The following is a 21,434-nucleotide window of genomic DNA, read 5'->3' as shown; positions in this document are numbered from 1 at the left end:
GTGTATGTTATGTTATACTGTCTGTGAGTTCGTTTGCTTTGCTTCCTTCTCTGTTCATACACCGGTATACTCCTGTTAGCACTGGTGCGCGTAACAGATAGGGATACCATTTTGTTAACATTAGCTCATATTAAGGACGCAGTCTTATATATGAGGGACGCTCAAAGAGACATTGGATTACTGGGTTCAAAAGCCAATGCCATGGCTATTTCGGTGAGAAGATCCTTATGGATCCGCCAATGGACGGGTGATGCGGACTCAAAAAAGCATATGGAGGTCTTACCTTACAAGGGTGATGTATTGTTTGGGGACGGTCTCGCGGACCTGGTTTCCACAGCTACCGCGGGTAAATCTACCTTTTTACCTTTTGTTCCCCAACAGCAAAAGAAACCTCCACAGTATCAGATGCAGTACTTTCGGTCGCATAAGTCCAGAAGAGGTCGGGGCTCCTCTTTTTTACTCGCCAGAGGTAAGGGTAGAGGCAAGAGAACACCTGCTTTGGCTAGTTCCTAAGAGCAGAAGTCCTCCCCGGCTTCCGATAAGTCCACCGCATGAGGCTCGGGCTCCCCTACGGGAGTCCGCACCAGTGGCGGCACGCCTTCGACTCTTCAGCCAAGTCTGGGTTCAGTCAGACGTGGACCCTTGGGCGAGGGAAATTGTTTCCCAGGGCTACAAGCTGGAATTTGAGGAGGTGCCCCCACGTCGGTTTTTCAAGTCGGCCTTACCAGCTTCCTCCCCAGAGAGGGAGGTAGTATTAGCTGCAATTCAAACGCTGTGTCAACAGCAAGTGATTGTCAGGGTTCCCCTGCACCACCAGGGAAAAGGATATTATTCGACCCTGTTTGTGGTCCCGAAGCCGGATGGTTCGGTAAGACCCATTTTAAATTTAAAATCCCTAGACCTGTACTTGAAACGGTTCAAATTCAAGATGGAATCGCTCAGAGCTGTAATTTCCAGCCTGGAAGGAGGGGATTTTATGGTGTCGCTAGACTTAAAGGATGCTTACCTTCATGTCCCCATATATTCCACTCATCAGCAGTGCCTGAGATTCGCTGTACAGGATTGTCATTACCAGTTTCAGACGTTGCGGTTTGGGCTTTCCACGGCCCCGAGGATTTTCACCAAAGTAATGGCGGAAATGATGGTGATCCTGCGAAGGCAGGGTGTCACAATTATCCCATACTTGGGCGATCTCATGATAAAAGCGAGTTCAAGAGATCAATTGCTGAAGAACGTGTCGCTCTCCCTGAGGGTGCTCCAACAACACGGGTGGATTCTCAATCTGCTAAAGTCGCAATTGGTTCCAACGACTCGACTATCGTTCCTAGGAATGATACTGGACACGGAACGAAAGAAGGTTTTTCTACCGTCGGAAAAAGCCCAGGATCTCCAGAACATGGTCAGAGACCTGCTAAAGCCAAAAAGAGTGTCATTCATCAATGCACTCGAGTACTGGGAAAAATGGTGGCCTCATACGAGACCATTCCTTTCGGCAAGTTTCATGCAAGGCCTTTTCAGTAGGACCTTCTGGGCCAGTGGTCCGGGTCCCATCTACAGATACATCAGGAAATAATACTGTCCCCCAGGGCCAGGGTGTCTCTCCTATGGTGGCTGCAAAGTGCTCACCTTCTAGAGGGTCGCAGATTCGGCATTCAAGACTGGGTTCTGGTGACCACGGACGCGAGCCTCCGAGGATGTGGAGCAGTTACCCAAGGAAGAAATTTTCAGGGATTATGGTCAAACCAGGAGTCCTGTCTGCACATAAACGTGCTGGAATTAAGGGCCATATACAACGGCCTTCGACAAGCGGAGGGTCTTCTTCGCAACCTACCGGTTCTGATTCAATCAGACAATGTCACAGCAGTGGCACATTTGAACCGCCAAGGCGGGACAAGGAGCAGAGTCGCAATGGCGAAAGCCACCAGGATTCTTCGCTGGGCGGAAAATCACATAAGCGCTCTGTCAGCTGTCTTCATTCCAGGAGTAGACAACTGGGAAGCGGACTTCCTCAGCAGACACGATCTCCATCCAGGAGAGTGGGGACTTCATCAAGAAGTCTTTGCAGAGATAACAAGTCTCTGGGGAATTCCTCAAATAGACATGATGGCGTCACGCCTCAACAAAAAGCTTCCAAGGTACTGTGTCAGGTCTCGGGACCCTCAGGCAGTAGCAGTAGACGCCCTGGTGACACCATGGGTGTTTCAGTCGGTCTATGTGTTTCCTCCTCTTCCTCTCATCTCAAAGATTTTGAGGATTATAAGACAGAAAGAGTACCGTCGATACTCATTGTTCCAGACTGGCCTCGAAGGGCCTGGTACTTAGATCTTCAGGAAATGCTCACAGAAGATCCTTGGCCCCTTCCTCTCAGGGAGGACCTGTTGCAGCAGGGGCCCTGCTTATTCCAAGACTTACCGCGGTTGCGTTTGACGGCATGGCGGTTGAACGCCGAATCCTAGCTGAAAAAGGTATTCCGGAGGAGGTCATACCTACTCTGATAAAGGCTAGGAAGGAGGTGACGGCGAAACATTATCACTGTATCTGGCGGAAATATGTCTCTTGGTGTGAAACCAAGAATGCTCCTACGGAAGATTTCCATCTGGGCAGGAGTGGATATGGGCCTAAAGTTAGGCTCTGTTAAGGTACAGATTTCGGCCCTATCTATATTCTTTCAGAAGGAATTGGCTTTTTTACCAGAAGTCCAGACTTTTGTGAAAGGAGTGCTGCACATCCAGCCTCCTTTTGTGCCCCCAGTGGCACCCTGGGACCTTAATGTGGTGTTGCGGTTCCTTAAATCTCACTGGTTTGAGCCCCTTCAAACGGTTGAATTAAAATTTCTCACCTGGAAGGTGGTCATGTTGTTGGCCTTGGCATCTGCAAGGCGTGTATCAGAATTGGCGGCCTTGTCTCACAAGAGCCCCTATTTGATTTTTCATGTGGTGTCTAAGGTGGTGTCTTCATTTCATATGAACCAACCTATCGTGGTGCCGGTGGCTACGAGTGACTTGGAGGACTCCAAGTCCTTGGATGTAGTCAGGGCCTTGAAGATTTATGTAGCCAGAACGGCTAGGGTTAGGAAAACAGAGGCTCTGTTTGTCCTGTATGCAGCCAACAAGATTGGCGCACCTGCTTCGAAGCAGACTATTGCTCGCTGGATCTGTAACACGATTCAGCAGGCTTATTCTACGGCTGGATTGCCATTACCAAAATCGGTAAAGGCCCATTCCACTAGGAAGGTGGGCTCTTCTTGGGCGGCTGCCCGAGGGGTCTCGGCATTACAACTTTGCCGAGCAGCTACTTGGTCGGGTTCAAACACTTTTGCAAAATTCAACAAGTTTGATACCCTGGCTGACGAGGACCTCGCATTTGCTCAGTCGGTGCTACAGAGTCATCTGCACTATCCCGCCCGATCTGGAGCTTTGGTATAAACCCCATGGTCCTTACGGAGTCCCCAGCATCCTCTAGGATGTAAGAGAAAATAAGATTTTAAACCTACTGGTAAATCTTTTTCTCGTAGTCCGTAGAGGATGCTGGGCGCCCGTCCCAGTGCGGACTAGATCTGCAAGACTTGTATATAGTTATTGCTTACATAAGGGTTATGTTACAGTTGGAATCGGTCTTTGACTGATACTGTTATTTGTTCATACTGTTAACTGGTTATGTGTATTCCAGGTTACATGGTATGATTGGTGTGGGCTGGTATGAATCTTGCCCTTAGATTAACAAAATCCTTTCCTCGTATTGTCCATCTCCTCTGGGCACAGTTCTCTAACGGAGGTCTGGAGGAGGGGCATAGAGGGAGGAGCCAGTGCAAACCCATACTAAAAGTTCTTTAGAGTGCCCATGTCTCCTGCGGAGCCCGTCTATACCCCATGGTCCTTACGGAGTCCCCAGCATCCTCTACGGACTACGAGAAAAAGATTTACCGGTAGGTTTAAAATCTTATTTTATGATTGATTTTTTGTAAATGTGTCTACCTAACTTGTGGTGCCTGGCAGGAAACGTATCCGCCATTTGTTTTCTAAAGTACTAGAGGGACAAACACTAGAGGATGCGCCCATGAGATCCTATGCATGAAGAGACAGGCATAGAGTGCACCATTATCTAACAGCCCCAACATGAAGGGGACAGGACATGACGGGGAGGGGGGGGGCAATATAGGTATGCTGAGGGGTGGCCTCACCCCTAAATTTGCCATGGGTACATAGACCTTGTAAGCCAACCTTTACACATGTTATAATTTCAGGAAAATGAAGTTTTTTTGAACATTTTCTGAACGCAGATTATACAGTACATTCTTAAAAATTATTTTAAGCAGTTACAACATGTAGTAAACTGTAATAAAAAAAATTAATAAGCTCAATTATGCATTAAAAACATCAACATGGAGGACATCCCTTTATTATTTAAAACATTTTCTTTTTCAGACACATAGATTAAAAAACAAGGGAGTAGATTACAAACGGCATATTAAAAGGTAGTGGGAGGTATCAAGAAGCCCTACCTAGTGAGGTTACCTGGAGTCATTTTACCCTCATTAGCAGCACTGTGACAGGGCTTTACTGCGCCATGTGCTGGCCACGCCCACTAAGTGCATGTTATACTGAGGGGGCGGGGCCGCCAGGAATAATAGCACTGTGGATGCTACAGGGGGCTGTATATGCTGCAGTGCATCTCTGCAGCATACAAAAGACATTCCAGGAGGCACTGCAGTAATAATAGTGGCATTCTGATAGCCAGATGCAGGGACAGTGCCACCGCCAGAGACCTGATCCTTGCAGATCCCTCCATCCTTACCGGCAGCTGCATCCCTCATAGGTTTCTATGGGGGAAGCGATGCAGCCAAATTTACCAATATTGGGAACCCCCCCCCCCCCCAGAAGTGGCCGTTGATCGCATGCGGCAGCCGTTGCAGCACATCGCAGTCCAATATCTCCTAACCATGAATGATGACATTGGGATACTTGAAAATCACATTGGCGCAGAGCAAATTATTCTCTACACATGGGCCTATGTGTTCACTAGGTGTACACAAGGGTACACACCCTTCTGCGTTTCCACATTCATCAGTGCATTATCTGCTTACGTCATTTCACGTATGTTGGGCGATATGTAAGCGGACATGAAGAGCCCCACCTCTAAAAGTTATGGCTCAATTACATTGGCTTTTGCGATTCCGGTGCGAAAGACGAACTTGTGGAGTAAAAGACATCCCCATCCCATGTATGGTTCCAAAAGGCGCCCAATTAGAAAAGTAAATGTTTGCATTTGACTTAAAACAATGGGTTATAATCAATCGCTATGGAACGCATACAGTTTGTATCTCAGGATGCTTTGCTGCTGTAAGGCTTAACTACAAAATTCAAAATGTTATGCATTTGCTCTGTCACCATTGGAAGGGAGGCCGGTATCAGTGTATCTGTATCTGACTGGTTGACACTGAATAACGGGGGTACAGCTAGACCCGTCCTGTCTTTATTGATGAATAGTGGTCCTATAAAAAATAAACACTGTCCAAACGGAGTGTTCACCTTCCAATAGGAGCAGTGAGAATCCCAGACCACATAGTATTTTTCGTTGTTAGATGGGAATACCCACATTTGGAGGCCGTAGTCCCCTTTTTGAAGTCCCCAGTCCTTAGGAGGAGTATCTGAACTGTATGCATGGTTAATGCGTTCCCATATTATCTTCAGAGGCCAACATGCTTCCTGGTACTCCGGCATCGTTATTATATCCATGTTTCTATGGACAATTACACATTGGTTCTTCTTTCCATGGGGTCTCTGGAAGTGTAGGCTCAAATGCTGTACTGTCCTCAGCCAGATAAATCTGCAACAGAAGATAAGTATGGATGAATGATATTACATTGAACATCAGGCCTGATTACATGCTGCTTACAATGGCTATGTTTTTTTTACAACTGCGTATGTGTAAATGGGCAGCGACTGGGAGGTGGCTAGTATTGCAGACAATTATGGTCAGTACAGTGGATGTGTCAATGCAAGAGGCTACATTTCCAATCCACAGCTGCAGGCATAGGAGGCCACTGTTAGAGAAACTGCACTTGTCATAGGAAACGGAGGCCATTGCCTCCCCCAAATGGCTGCAAACTGTCAATGACCTGCAGTCTGCAGCCGCTCTGCATACATCGACGCAGTAACCCATACTGCACATGCGGAGTAAGAGAACGGAGGACATTTCATATGGCTGTAGTGACATAAAATTCTGAGTAGAAGGCTGAATGAAGCAGCAAGGACAGGTGGAGGGGTCCATGGCAACTGCTGGGCCAGTGGGGATTGAAAGTTTGGGCATCCCAGGCAAAAATTCATTTTAATGTGCAAAAAGAAGCCAAGGAAAGATGGAAAAATCTCCAAAAGGCATCAAATTACAGATTAGACATTCTTATAACATGTCAAAAAAAGTTTGATTTTATTTCCATCATTTACACTTTCAAAAGAACAGAAAACAAAAAATGACGTCTGCAAAAGTTTGGGCACCCTGCAGAGTTAATACCTTGTACTGCCCCCTTTGGCAAGTATCACAGCTTGTAAACGCTTTTTGTAGCCAGCCAAGCGTCTTTCAATTCTTGTTGGAGGTATCTTCGCCCATTCTTCCTTACAAAAGTCTTCCAGTTCTTTGAGATTCCTGGGCTGTCTGTGACGCACTGCTCTTTTAAGGTCTATCCATAGATTTTCAATTATGTTGAGGTCAGGAGATTGTGAAGGCCATGGCAAAACCTTCAGTTTACGCCTCTTGATGTAATCCACCGTGGATTTTGAGGTGTGTTTAGGATCATTATCCATTTGTAGAAGCCAGCCTCTCTTTAACTTCAGCTTTTTCACAGATGGCATCAAGTTAGCATCCAAAATTTGCTGGAATCTTATTGAATCCATTTTTCTTTCTACTCGTGAATTGTTCCCTGTGCCACTGGCTGCAATAAACCCCAAAGCATGATTGATCCACCCCCATGCTTAACAGTTGGACAGAGGTTCTTTTCATTAAATTCTGTGCCTTTCCTTCTCCAAACGTACCTTTGCTCATTCCGGCCAAAAAGTTCGATTTTAACCTCATCGGTCCACAGAACTTTATTCCAAAATGCATCAGGCTTGTCTATATGTTCATTTGCAAACTTCAAATGCTGATTTTTGTGGTGAGGAAGTAGAAGAGGTTTTCTTCTGATGCCTCTTCCATGAAGACCATATTTGTACAAGTATCTCTTTATAGTGGAATAGTGTACCACAACTCCAGTGTCTGCCAGATCTTCCTGGAGGGATCGTGCAGTCAAACGTGGATTTTGACTTGCTTTTCTCACAATCCTGCAAGCTGTTCTGTCTGATATTTTTCTTGGTCTTCCAGATCTTGCTTTAACTTCCACTGTTCCTGATGACTGCCATTTCTTAATTACATTCCGAACAGAGGATATGGGCATCTGATAACGCGTTGCTATCTTCTTATAGCCTTCTCCTGCTTTGTAAGCGTCAACTATTCTCAGTTTCAGTGTTCTACACAACTGCTTAGAGGAACCCATGGTGCCGATTGTTGGAGCAAGGTCAGATGAGTCTGGGCTTTTAAAACCTTTGAGATTGACATCACCTTGTCTTTCCAGACGATGATTGAGAACAATCCATGACACTGCCAGGCCTCAGCTGTCCAAAAGGGGCAGTACAAGGTATTAACTCTGCAGGGTGCCCAAACTTTTGCAGACGCCATTTTTTGTTTTCTGTTCTTTTGAAAGTGTAAATGATGGAAATAAAATCAAACTTTTTTTGACATGTTATAAGAATGTCTAATCTGTAATTTATATACAGAATCCGGCGCTATTGTTGTAGTGAACACGCCTGCTGCTATGTCCAAAAGGCTGGGTTCACAGTCTGAACAACAACATACAAGGACAGCGCTGGCACATTCACATTAAAATAATGCTTTTAATAACCCATATAAAACATTCAGGTATTCAATATTTCTATTAGATATAATTAAAATATACAATTCATACCATATTGCTATCTTGTGTTGCCAGAGAATATTACACACTCCCAACTATATATAATAGCATGCAGCTAAACACTTAACCTGAGCAATCTCATACAACCCTATTGTCACAATTGTAACCTTTTTTGTCAGCCTGTTACAATAGTAGCTGATGTTTATAATCTGGTGCCTGTGTAGCTGTTTAACAAGCCTCCATTTATATTTCAAGTGGCAGTTCTTTGAGTGCACAATTTATAAAGCGGTCTCTACACGGAGTTTCCCCGTATACTTAGGCTGGTATTAGATGTTATTTCCAGCTTTATAGTTATTCAAAGTCCCCGCTCATCAGAGCCATAGGAATGTTCATCTACGTGTTAATTTGCAGCTTTACACGTGCTTAAATACCTCTCCCGGCTGTCGCCTCCAAAACTAGCCTTATCCGGAGTCCACCGTATGATGGATAACAGGTAAGATGTCCAATCCTTTGCATGTAAGGTAGCTGCCTCTGGCCGGCCGGCACTTACTTGGTATATCCAACTCTCCTTGCAGTAATTATGACAAACGCGTTTCTCCGCTTAAAGTTCCGTCAGCGGCTTCATCAGTGTCTATAGTTATACTGCAGATACTCAGGGCTTTTTTATATCTTGCGCTGCTCGATTCGCGCATGCGTGTATACTGTTGCGGTTCATGACTCACTTTGATTACATTCCCGCATTCTCATTTACGGGATTCTATGCGTTCCATACCAGTGTAGCTCAACTAATTTATACAGCTATTCGAGCTGCATCCTCCCACTACAACATATATATTCTCTGGCTTCAATGACCGTTATTTATGAATAAAACAGATCTATATAAAAATATACATGTATAAACAAATATACTTATATATAAAACATAAGAAAAAGATATATATATCACTAAAAAATAAGTAATAAAAATAAAAATAGAATAAGCTGCTTCACACGTACTACTACTCTAGAACATAGTAAGAGTAAGTACACATAAATAAAAATAATAATAAGAATAAAAATAAAGATAAAAATAAGAATAAAAATAAAAACAAAAACACAAATAGATCTATATTCGCTAAGTCGCAATCCATCATTAGTTGGTTAGTTAGTTCACTCTCCTCTTACATATAGACTATATATATATATATATATATATATATATACATATATAGTATAATGTCAATGGACATCTAGTCTTAACCACACTATACTATATCTAGTTTTTGAATTTATCAGTTCCTAACTTTCTCTCACCACTATATCACAAAAGTTATATGAATTTATTTTATCCATACACACATCCATGTATATAGATCAGATCAGAGGAACACACCATTACCATCTATTAAGCTAGCTATATCATGTCATCCCTACTAACTACCTATTAGATTACAAAAGCATAATTCTACCCTTTATAAATCATTATACACCATTAAGCTCCACAGTATCATTTAATCCACCCGGCATCAGGGTATCCATCCTAAAGATCCAGTATGCTTCCCATCTACACAGCACACTGTATCTATCACCTCCTCGTTTAGTAGTTTTAATTTGTTCAACAGCCAACATTTTGATATTCTTAAAATCTGTACCCTGACAGTTTACCACATGACTCGACAATGGGTGTTTTGCTTTCCTTATAACATTTCTAACCTTCCATCCATGTCGACCTAGTGACTGTCGACCTCTAGTAGTCGACCTAAACATTGTCGACCTAGACACTGTCGATCTTCAGACCGGATCCCCATCCGGGTGTGGTTCGTTTTATCGACAGTGTCTAGGTCGACAATGTTTAGGTCGACCACTATAGGTCGACAGTCACTAGGTCGACATGGATGGAAGGTCGACAGGGTTTCTAGGTCGACATGTGCTAGGTCGACAGGTCTAAAGGTCGACATGAGGATTTTTTTATTTATTTTTTGTGTCGTTTTCTTCGTAAAGTGACCGGGATCCCAAATTAGTGCACCGCTTCGCTCGCCATGCTTCAGGCATGGTGCCTTCGCTTCGCTCGGCACACTTTACCGTTCCAATCGTAGTCCACGTGGATCGTTAAGTATGAAAAAATAAACAAATAAAAAATGTGAAAAACTCATGTCGACCTTTAGACCTGTCGACCTAGCACATGTCGACCTAGAAACCCTGTCGACCTTCCATCCATGTCGACCTAGTGACTGTCGACCTATAGTGGTCGACCTAAACATTGTCGACCTAGACACTGTCGATCTTCAGACCGGATCCCCATCCAACATCTGTCATGTGATAATGAATAGATACTCTCAGATATGTAAGACCTATACCACGTGATGAGTTAACATCCTGCACTGATGAGATCTAATTAATGTACATCAGATTTTTCAGGGAGTTTTCCCTTATGCAGTCTTTTATCGCATATGTAAACTCTACATGAACGCCATCTTTCCATCCCCCTAACATAGTAACATAGTATCTGAGGTTGAAAAAAGACAATTGTCCATCGAGTTCAACCTATTTGTGGTGTCCTATGCATGATGATTTGACTAAAATTTCTGACTGGTGCTGCTGTCAGCCATTGCATTGTATCCCTATTTATAGTAACTATAATGCATGACTATGCACCATACCCCTGGATATCCTTATCCAATAGGAATTTATCTAACCCATTCTTAAAGGTGTTGACAGATTCCGCCATTACAACTCCCTCGGGCAGGGAATTCAAAACACGTATTGTCCTTACCGTGAAAAAGCCTTTACGCCGTATTGTGCGGAATCTCCTCTCCTCTAACCTGAGCGAGTGTCCACGAGTCCTCTGTGTTGATCTAACCAAAAACAGGTCCCGCGCAAGCTCTGTGTATTGTCCCCTTATATATTTGTAGATGTTGATCATATCCCCTCTTAGTCTCCGCTTTTCCAATGTAAACATGCCTAGTCTTTCAAGCCTTTCCTTGTATTCCATCATCTCCATGCCCTTAATTAGTTTGGTCGCCCTCCTCTGTACCTTTTCAAGCTCCAGGATATCCTTTTTGTAGTACGGTGCCCAGAATTGTACACAGTATTCAAGGTGTGGCCTCACTAGTGATTTATATAACGGGAGTATAATACTCTCGTCCCTAGCATCAATACCCCGTTTTATGCATGCTAATATTTTATTAGCCTTCTTTGCTGCAGTCCTACTTTGGGTACTACTGCTTAGCTTGCTATCTATGAGGACACCTAAGTCCTTTTCCAGTACAGAATCCCCTAATTTTACCCCATTTAGTAGGTAGGTGTAATTTTTGTTCTTGTTACCACAGTGCATTACCTTACACTTGTCTGTGTTGAAGCGCATTCTCCATTCTCCAAACAGGAGTCTCAAATGTGGGTTGGAGATGTGTTCCTGCAAGTATGCTCCTTACTCATTGGCGTTTCTATAATGAGTGCAGGGGGGCCCACACCGCACCCATGTTTTACAACTTACCATTCTGGAAACCCTCGTCAGGCGCTGCAGGCAGGGCAAAAATCACAGCCAAAATGGCTGCCACGCATGCGCAGTAGTGAAACCAGTCTCTGGAACATGGCAGGTGCCATATTTCCGGAGACCTGCACATGTGCAGTAGACTCTGCACCGTGGAGAGGACAGGGCCCACCCGGAATCTGCACATGGCCCCCTCCTCTGTTAAAACACCCCTGTACTTACTGCAGAACGTAATTTTCCTATGTCATTGGCATGCTTTTTTATTCTTTTTATAAGTTTTCCTCTAGCTATACATCTGTTGGTTATTATACGCAGGTTACATACCCTCCAACATTTACAAGTAAAAAACGGTACAGGGTGCATGGCCATGGGTAGAGGGGCATAGCCACGCAGGATTTCTAGAGGGGGGCTTTCCAAATGCTATCCACAATCTCCCTCTCTGCGGAACATGGAATACAGTATTACTAAATTTAACACTATAGATGGCAGGGCCGTCTTAACAGCAGTGTAGGCCCCTGGGCACAACAATGCACTGGGGCCCCTACCTATCCTCCAGCGGTAGGGGTTGAGGGTGCTATCAGCGGCAGCTTTGATGTCCCGTGGGCGATAGGGGCTGTTCTATCTTCAGCTCAGCATGTAGGACCTGGAGCAGTAATTCCTGCTAATTAATCCCTTACTGCACAGATGCGGCGGAGTGAACACTAAACTGTATAATGGGGCATTGGGCTGAATGAAGGGGCCCTGGTACATGACTTCCAGGGTGGTAAGGGGTTTTTAATACGCAGGGGAGGGGTGGATAGTGGAGTGGGCTTAATATTCACCATTTTCCGGTGGGAGGGCAGCTTGCTTGACTGCAGTTCCTGGAAATAGACTCTTAGCTTTGAATGGGAAAAAACACTAAAGAGTCTCACCTTTCAGGAGGTACTGGGGACTTGGGGATCAGAGTTCAGGAGCCAGAGCAATCCACCAACGAAAATCTAAAACTGCATATTAGCATAGTTGCCTACCCTCCCTCATTCTGCAGGAGACTCCCTGAAATAGTAGCAATCTCCCTGACTCCTTGAATAGTCCCTCAATCTCCCTGAAAAAAAGAGAAATCAGAGATACATACATTCAAATGGGATCATCAGTGCCATTTCCTTGTATTGGTTATAAGGCACAATGATCCCTATGGCTGCATGCATTCTTGTGGCCACTTACAGTATATGGAAGCTCTTGTAAAACACAATACATAAAAAAAATCCTGCAAAATATAAGTGTCTTTTCTTCAACAAGTAGATCTTACTTACTTTGGGGCTCATTTACATTTGGATGTAAGTTATTTTCATAACAGACCTCTCCGATGTAGCAGTACACGTCCGCGCTGATAGGTGATACTTTCACAATCTCCCTGAAATGCTTTTTCAAAAGTAGGCAAGTATGCAATGCATATTAGGCATGTGGAGCTGGAGCAGGGACCAGTTGCTGGAAGGCTGATATCTCTGGTTCTGGGCACAGTAGAGACAAGCTGCCAGGGATCACCAAAAGTGGAGAGTCCCAGCTTTTGGATTTTACCTTCAGAAAAACTATAAATCAAACAAAATCCGAGATATCTGGCTGGGAATAGCAATTAGCAGGCTTGGATGGGGACCACTGGTTTGAAGTCGGATATCTCCGGTTCCCTTGGCCCGATTTTCAAAAATCTGGTACCCCTGGAAAGAGGGGACTCTCAGCTATCAGTCTAGGGCCCTTATACTCCTGGGGCCCTTGGGCAAGTGCCCATTGAGCCCATACGAAAAGACGGCCCTGATAGATGGTCTATAGCAGAGGTTCTCAAACTCGGTCCTCGGGGGCACACACAGTGCATGTTTTGCAGGTAACCCAGCAGGTGCACACAGGTGTATTAATTACTCACTGACACATTTTAAAAGGTCCACAGGTGGAGCTAATTATTTCACTTGCGATTCTGTGAGGAGACCTGCAAAACATGCACTGTGTGTGCCCCCGAGGACCGAGTTTGAGAACCTCTGGTCTATAGAATAGGCTGTATTAAACATATTTAAATAATACAGCAGCAGGTACGGCACTCCCTCTAAATGGCAAATCAAAGCATCGGTGCCTCCGTGAACAAAATGATCCACAGCATACAGACGTGGCACTCACGGTGATATAAATGAAGCTTCACCATTCACAGGTTGTTAGACAGCAACGTTTCAGTGGTCTGTGCCACTGTCGTCAAGCTTTATTAACAAAGGAGGCAAACAAAACACACCCCACCCCTGATATCAAGTGGGACCTGGTCAATCATTCTATAGCGAATGCTATTAAGGGGATGTCTACATGTCACAAAATGCCTAGCAACAGGCTGTTCACTCGTCCCTGTCTCCAACGCACTCCGGATGGCTGAACGATGCGCAGTCATGCGCTCTTTGAATTTTCTTTCCGTCTTCCCAATGTAGCAAAGACCACACGGGCAGAGGATACGATAACCTACATGGGTGGAGTTACAAGTTAATAAAAATGTGATCATAATTTTTTTGCCCATATGAGGGTGGTGAAACGAATCTCCTGCCAGTAAAAACTGGCATGTTACACAGTCAGTAGCGGATCTTGCCACGGGCACGCAGGACTTTTGCCCGGGGCGCCGCCATCCGGAGGGCGCCGCACCATGCCAGGATCTGCTGCTGCTGTGCCCCCCGCTGACCGCTCTGTCCCGCTGCCGCTGCCCCCGGCTGTGAAGGGAACTAGACGCTACGCGTCTAGTTTCCCTTCGTGGAGAGGACCTTTACTGTGCGGTGCGCGATGACGTCATCGCGCACCGCACATTTCAGTGGCGCTACTACTGTACAGGGGGCGTAAGTGACCACGCCCCCTGTATGAAGCCACGCCCCCTATTGCCTGCACGGGGCGCTTAAAGCCCTCGAACCAGCCCTGTACACAGGCACACCTGATACAGCCAACTCTTTTGTGTGAACTAAGGAAATTAGTTTCTGAAGTCAGATTTACTCCAGATCTAATTTTAGAAATGTCAGTTCTGATCAAATAATCCTTTAAGTTTCTACCACGTGAATAACAGGGCATCAATCTTAAACCTGACAGCTGCAATTGCTTGTCAGTTTCAATAATAGGCCAATGTTTTTTGGCTACCCTGGTGATTATGTCAGATTCTTTATTACATTTATTCACCCAAGGCAACCTGGTTTGATGTTCTACTACAGGAGGTTTTACGCAGCAGATCCTCCCTGTTCAACAACATCACTTTAGCTTGAGCTGCCCGAAGTAATTCTTTTGAATAACCCAGAGCCAACAATTTCGTAATCAGACTGTCAATTTGTGTGCCAGCAGTTACTGCATCACTATTCACCCTGCGTATCTGTGCGTAAGGCAAGCCCCGTTTCAAAGAGGCCGGATGACCGCTACGAGCGTGGAGTAGCTGGTTCCGGTCAGTGGGTTTAGTGAAAATAGACGTAACTAATTTGCCCTCATTGTAATCAATTTTGACATCTAAAAAACTGATTTCAGTTTGGCTTATAGTGAAGGTAAAATTTATAAGCCGCTCATAACTTTATTGTGATTACATAAACCTTTTACTTAAGCTAGCTTATCACTAAATAAAACCACACCACACACTGAAATAAAGACACGGACACAGTAGCTGGAGTTAAAGGTCAGACGATGTTTATTAATCGCTGACCAACTCTTTAAACTAATAATTGAGGCTGAATTAGAATTGAATTGAATATATATTAACTTTAGTTTGGAGGATGGCAAACAGAAAACCGCTGCCAAACACCAGCACCCGTCACCTAGATGACAAACCACCAAACCAAGGAGGGGAGTACACATACCCCGCCTCCTTCCCGCATAACCCGCATTGTGCTGGCCTTACCCCTCTTTCTCTGGCAAACGTTCGGTTCCCGCAGGGGAACGTCTAAATGTCCAACCGCAAGAAAAGGACACACCTGCCGTCCATTTAAAGAGGGAGCCCCACAATGACCACTTATGCCTGTGTGACAGCTGGTTGGCAGCGATTTCCCGCCAATCTGGCTTTCAATAGCCCACAGCAAGAACAAAAAACGTAGACGCATTCTGGGAGGGCGGGCGGGCATAAACTGAAAGGCAAGAGGGAGTCTAGCAAGATGGCCACCCCCTATATACTAACCTAAGACCCTCCTCTTCATCCTGATGCACAACCCCTTAAACCAATAGGAAAAAACCAACCGGGAAAACTGATCTGCCTAGCAACTGCTTAGTCATTTAACAACCAATCACAAAAAGTTGATCGCTTATATGGCCTCAGGCTTATGCAGCCTTCAGCTTATCTAAGCCGCTCATAACTTTATTGTGATTACATAAACCTTTTACTTAAGCTAGCTTATCACTAAATAAAACCACACCACACACTGAAATAAAGACACGGACACAGTAGCTGGAGTTAAAGGTCAGACGATGTTTATTAATCGCTGACCAACTCTTTAAACTAATAATTGAGGCTGAATTAGAATTGAATTGAATATATATTAACTTTAGTTTGGAGGATGGCAAACAGAAAACCGCTGCCAAACACCAGCACCCATCACCTAGATGACAAACCACCAAACCAAGGAGGGGAGTACACATACCCCGCCTCCTTCCCGCATAACCCGCATTGTGCTGGCCTTACCCCTCTTTCTCTGGCAAACGTTCGGTTCCCGCAGGGGAACGTCTAAATGTCCAACCGCAAGAAAAGGACACACCTGCCGTCCATTTAAAGAGGGAGCCCCACAATGACCACTTATGCCTGTGTGACAGCTGGTTGGCAGCGATTTCCCGCCACCAAGGTTTTCCAAACCGCCACCGCCATCCGCAAACAGAACCTTAACCAACCGAAACTAACTAGCTCTAACGAAAAAGACCGAAAATATCTTCCAGAAAAAACTGCACTCCTTCCGGAGAAAGGTGAACCCCATCGTCTCTATAGAACTGCCTGTTCCGCAGCACCAGCAGAGGATGCTTAATTGCCACTCCGCCTATGGCCTTGACAAACAGAGACACCGTCGAGTTCACCTTTTTGCGTGCTTTCTCCAGCGCCGAGAAACGCACCGCACCACGCCAATGGAAACGGGGCACCATTTCCGACCAGACAATGCATACCCCAGGCCAGTGACAACGTATCGCCACCACATCCGCCTTTATAGACAAAATCAAGTCTATGCCTTTAACTCGGCCCAGATCATTACCACCCAGATGAATGATAATACAACTGGGGCGACCCCAGCGGCGCTCCCTAGAAAAAAGGACGCGCAACAAATCACCCCATAACATGCCCCTAACACCTAACCATCTAAATTGCCGGGACCCAAAAATCTCAGTCGCCCTAGATGCCATGGGATGTTTCTCCGCCCAAAAAACATATGAATGACCAACCATCCATATGTGGTCTCCAAAATTGCTGACAGCTGTAAAAGAAAATATCCTAATGTCAGATTATGCACATAATCTGTAACTTAAACACAACGTAACCAATAAAACCCAAGTGAAGGAGAAAACTCAAAAAACCTCCCGTGGACCTTGGTAGAACAGCCAATTGAAATTAGGCCCCCTCGGAGGAAAAATTTTAAAAATTCGCTTCACACCCTCGATTCCTGAACGGTAAGCGTTCAAAAACCGACGAGTAAACACGTTTTTGGGTTAGCGCAACAGGCGCACTTATAACTTATCTATACGGACATAGGACTTATAGGAGGCCGACTTCCAGCGACCCAACTCCCGAATAGCCGCTGGTGATGAACCAGCGGCCGCCGCATGGGTAGCCGCCCCAATCCGAAAGGAATGAGTACCGAAGTCCGCCTCCTGCAAGCCCAACGCCGTCAAACATTTCTTGAACACCGATGAGAACTGAAACTTTGTCAGAGGGTCCAACTGCGCGTGCACCAGCAACTGGTTGCCCCCCGGAGGTCTTAACCGCACATACTCTTGCGTCAACCGCAGCGGGCAAACGCCCATACCTCCCTGAGCCTCCAAGGACAACCAGCGACCCCGACCTGTTTGATCTGTCTTGGACCGCACAATCCTACAGAGCAACAGGCCCTCCTGCAAGCGCACATTCTCGTAGAGCAGACCCGATTCCCGGGACGCCTTGCTGCTCGCCACTAGCTCGCTCACCCGAAAAGCCCCGAAAAAGGCCAGGGCATACGCGCTACTAAACAATGCCACCTCAAATTCCGAGGACGCAATCCGAGGTAGCACACGCAGCAATTCCGCTAGCAGCTGCAACGTTATAGGCCTACGTGAATCCGCAGGCGCCGGGTGCAACCTAGCCCAACCTTTCAGCGCTCTGGAAAGGACAAACGACCCCGTGGGGTCCGTTGTCCCGTGGAGTCGCGAGTGAAAGGCGATGCCCGCAAGGGCAGTAGCCATGGCCGCTTTTGACCTACCGTTTTGGTAATGCTCCCAAACAAAGGTCAACAGGGCGTCGGCCGAGGACTCACCTGCTACCCCGTACCTACTCTGAAAGGCTGACCAATCCCGCCATGCAGCATCATACGCTCGTAGCGTAGAGGGAGCCAGTGCACACCTGGCCAACGCCGTTAAACCGCTTCGACCATCTGCCAGACAGAAGGTGGGCACTGTAACCCCTCTGCCTCCGCTCCCGGAACCAACGTCCTGAATTTGTCAAACTGGAACCGGGACAATGCATCCGCAATTCCATTGTCAACTCCAGGTACGTGGCGAGCCCTAAAATTAATATTGCGCTGCAAACAAACCAACACTAAATGCCTTAGCAATCGCAGCGCCTGCGGAGATGAGGAACGCTGGTTATTAATCGCATGCACTACCCCTAAGTTGTCGCAAAGAAACAAAATGTCCCTATTTGCGAACCGTCCGGCCCATAACTCAAGCGCCACTAAGATCGGGAACAATTCCAGCAGAAGCAGGTTCTTGGTAAACCCACGCGTTACCCAAGATGCCGGCCAGGCCGCAGCGCACCATGAGCCAGCGAAGAACGCGCCGAAACCTCGACTGCCTGAAGCATCCGTGAACAACTGCAGCTGCTTACTGGAACAACAAGGAGCGGGCCACAACACTTCCCTGTTGAAGGACACCAGGAACGAGACCCAAATCCGCAAATCATCCTTGATCTCGCGGGAAAGGTACACGGAGTGATTCTGTCGAACCGTCCCCGCGGTGGCCCGCTCAAGTTTGCGACAGAAAATCCTACCCATGGGGATAATCCGACACGCAAAATTGAGAGAACCAAGCAAGGACTGCACCTGTTTAAGCCGAACCCTGCGTTTTCCTAAACAGTCTGTAATCAAACCCAATAGTTTCCGCACCTTATCCTCGGGCAAGCGACAGCACCCCCCTACCGTGTCAATCTCGATACCTAAATAGCTAAGACAAGTGCAAGGACCCTCGCACTTATCCTGCGCAACCGGTACCCCTAAAGCGCAGAATAACGACCTGGCCACCGAGAGAATGTCCCCACAGACCGAACTGTCTCCGGGGCCAACAAAAAGAAAGTCATCCAGGTAGTGAGCCACCCCCATCTGCCCGGAGGCGGTCTGGACGCACCAGTGCAAAAACGTGCTAAAGCACTCAAAGTAGGCGCAGGAGACAGAGCAACCCATGGGGAGACACCGATCGACGTAGAATTCGCCCCCTATTTTGAAACCCAGAAACCGCAGGGAATCTGGGTGTAGCGGGAGTAGCCGAAAGGCCGACTCCACGTCCAATTTTGCCAACAGACTCCCCGGACCACAATCCCGCACTAATCGCAGCGCGTCGTCAAACGACTGATATCGAACTCTGCATTGGGCTTCCGGGATAGCGTCGTTGACCGACAGCCCCGGCGGGTGCGACAAGTGCTGTATCAAACGAAACTTACCTATGGCCTTCTTGGGCACTACCCCTACTGGGGAAATGCACAAGGAGGGCAACGGGGAAAGGGCGTAGGGCCCAGCCATGCGCCCCAGCCCAATCTCCCCGTCAACCTTCCGCCGGACTTCCTGCGGGAATTCCCGAGCCGATCTCAAATTCTGGCGTGCAACCACATACACCGAATCCGGGATTGGCAAACGAAAACCGTGCTGAAAGCCCTGCAAGAGAAACGATGCCGCCGACTCATCGGGGTGCAAGGTAAGCCAGCGCTGCAACTCGGGAACTATAATCGGGGAGAAGGCCTTACTTGCCAATTCCACCGGCCTCGGTGGAAGCGGCAGGCTTACCGCCTGTCGCCGCGGTGCATTCCTTGGCCGGGTGACTGGCTCCGCACAACCTGCATGAGTGGCGAAAACGACAGCCCGTTCCTTTGCCGCATTTGCCGTCGTTGTAGGAAAAGCACTTGCCTTTTCCCGTCAATCGAGAAGCCACCGCCCCGGCCGCCCCGGGCTTCTTGGCCGTGACGTCCGGGGTGGGTTTGACCTGCTGCGTGACCTCCAACCACACCTCAACATCCTTAAAACCCGCGGGCAGGATGGGGTTGCCATCCTGATTGCGACGAAACTTCTCGTCGTAATCCCGCCACGCGGAACCCTTGGATTTTAAGTACATATCGTGTACTAAAAACAAATATTTCACCAAGTTGGCATACTCCGCGGGACGCGATTCCGTGTAGCAAGCCATGAACACCAAAAACCCACGCAGCCACTGGTGAAAATTGCGAAACGCATTTTCCCCAATACCACCCGGTTTCTTGGCCGCGTCAAAACCCTGAGCTAATTTACGCGGGCGCCGCGGAGAGCCGGATGATACGCTGCTAGAAGACGAGGAACTACAAGTTGAAACGTGTAAAGGAATATTTAGCTCACCGGAGTTTGAAGGACCCGGAACCGCGTCGTCCGCTGCACCCGCCTCCGCTGCTGGCCGTACCTCCACGTTCGCAGTCGCGCTTGTCCGTGACCTTCGCCTCGTGACGGGCGTAGCCCCTGAATTAGACGGAACCTGCAAGGGAGAAAAAGAGGGGACAACCGGCACCGGGGGAACCAGAACATCATTAACACTTGTCCGCAAATGCGGAGGCGGAGAGCCCGTCCCCCCGTTCCGTGGCGGATGGCCGCCCGGCAGCTGCAGGGAGGGGGCCCCCGCCGAGGTGTACCCGATCGACTGCGTAAAGGCTGACCCGCTCACTGCACCGAAACTCGCGGGGTAAGACGGCCGCCACGCCGTATGCGGCGGGCAGCCGCCCGCCCCCGCCCATCCGTATGACGCCGGAAGGAACTGAGGGGGCGCCGCGAGAGGGGGCCAACTCTGTGCCACCTGATACCCACCGCCCGGTGCCTGCCCTGACTGCAGGCCCGCAAAGGCCGGCAAGGGCACCGCGACTCGGGGGCCACCGACCGACCACGTGGACTGCACGCCGGCGCCCGCGCTGGCCCCGTGCGGGGAAAACTGTGTGCCGGACACCGTCATGAAGCCCATGGAAGGCATGCTGGCGGCTAAGGGGAATGCTGGAGCCGGAGGCCACGCAAAACCCCCGGGGAAGGACTGGCTCCCCGCGAAGCCTTGCTGCGCTGCTACCGAAAGCGCCCCGCCGGGCGTCATATAAGCCGCCGAGACGGATGTCTGTGTGGACCCAAACTGAAAAAGACCGGGAAGGGCGTGGAGAGGGGTTTGAAAACCGACGAGCGGGGGCGCCGTTAATGGCGTCGGGGCGTCTGACACCCAGGAGGAGCCCGAGCAGGCCACCGAGGCCGGGGGAAAACCCTGCCATGTGACTGCCGCCGGGGCGGGTGTGGCGGCCGCCGCTGCCACGTCCCCCGCCCCGGCGACACTAGGCCCAAACGGCCCAATATTATTTAAATTGAGGTGCGGTGTGCTAAACCCCCCGCTGGAGGGGGGTAGTATGGGGCCCTGTATTGTCCCGGGGACAGCGGGAGCCGCTACCCGCTGCCCTGGGCTCATATCCCCCAGCTGCATATTGACCCCCCCCTCGCCCCCCGCAGCTCTGCCGCGGCCGTCCGGCACAGCTTGTGCCCCCAGGACGCCGCCGTGAGCCGACCGCGGGGATGGAGGAGGAGGGCCGGAGGCACTTATGGAAGGAGGGAGGGAAGTCGATTCGCCCGC

The 21,434-nt window shown here is 47.9% G+C and overlaps 1 long non-coding RNA gene across 1 annotated transcript in view; it reads right to left on the bottom strand.

Annotated features, from left to right (window-relative positions):
- Positions 1 to 4,382: 4,382 nt before the first annotated feature.
- Positions 4,383 to 21,434, bottom strand: part of LOC134944508 (uncharacterized) — a 38,278-nt gene continuing 21,226 nt past the window's right edge. The window contains exon 2 of the long non-coding RNA XR_010181882.1: positions 4,383 to 5,826. This is a non-coding gene — a long non-coding RNA (uncharacterized LOC134944508). The remainder of the gene's footprint in view (positions 5,827 to 21,434) is intronic.

Source organism: Pseudophryne corroboree, chromosome 7 (genome assembly GCF_028390025.1).
Source record: "Pseudophryne corroboree isolate aPseCor3 chromosome 7, aPseCor3.hap2, whole genome shotgun sequence".
NCBI lineage: Eukaryota > Metazoa > Chordata > Amphibia > Anura > Myobatrachidae > Pseudophryne > Pseudophryne corroboree.
This window is presented reverse-complemented; position numbering and strand designations above follow the sequence as displayed.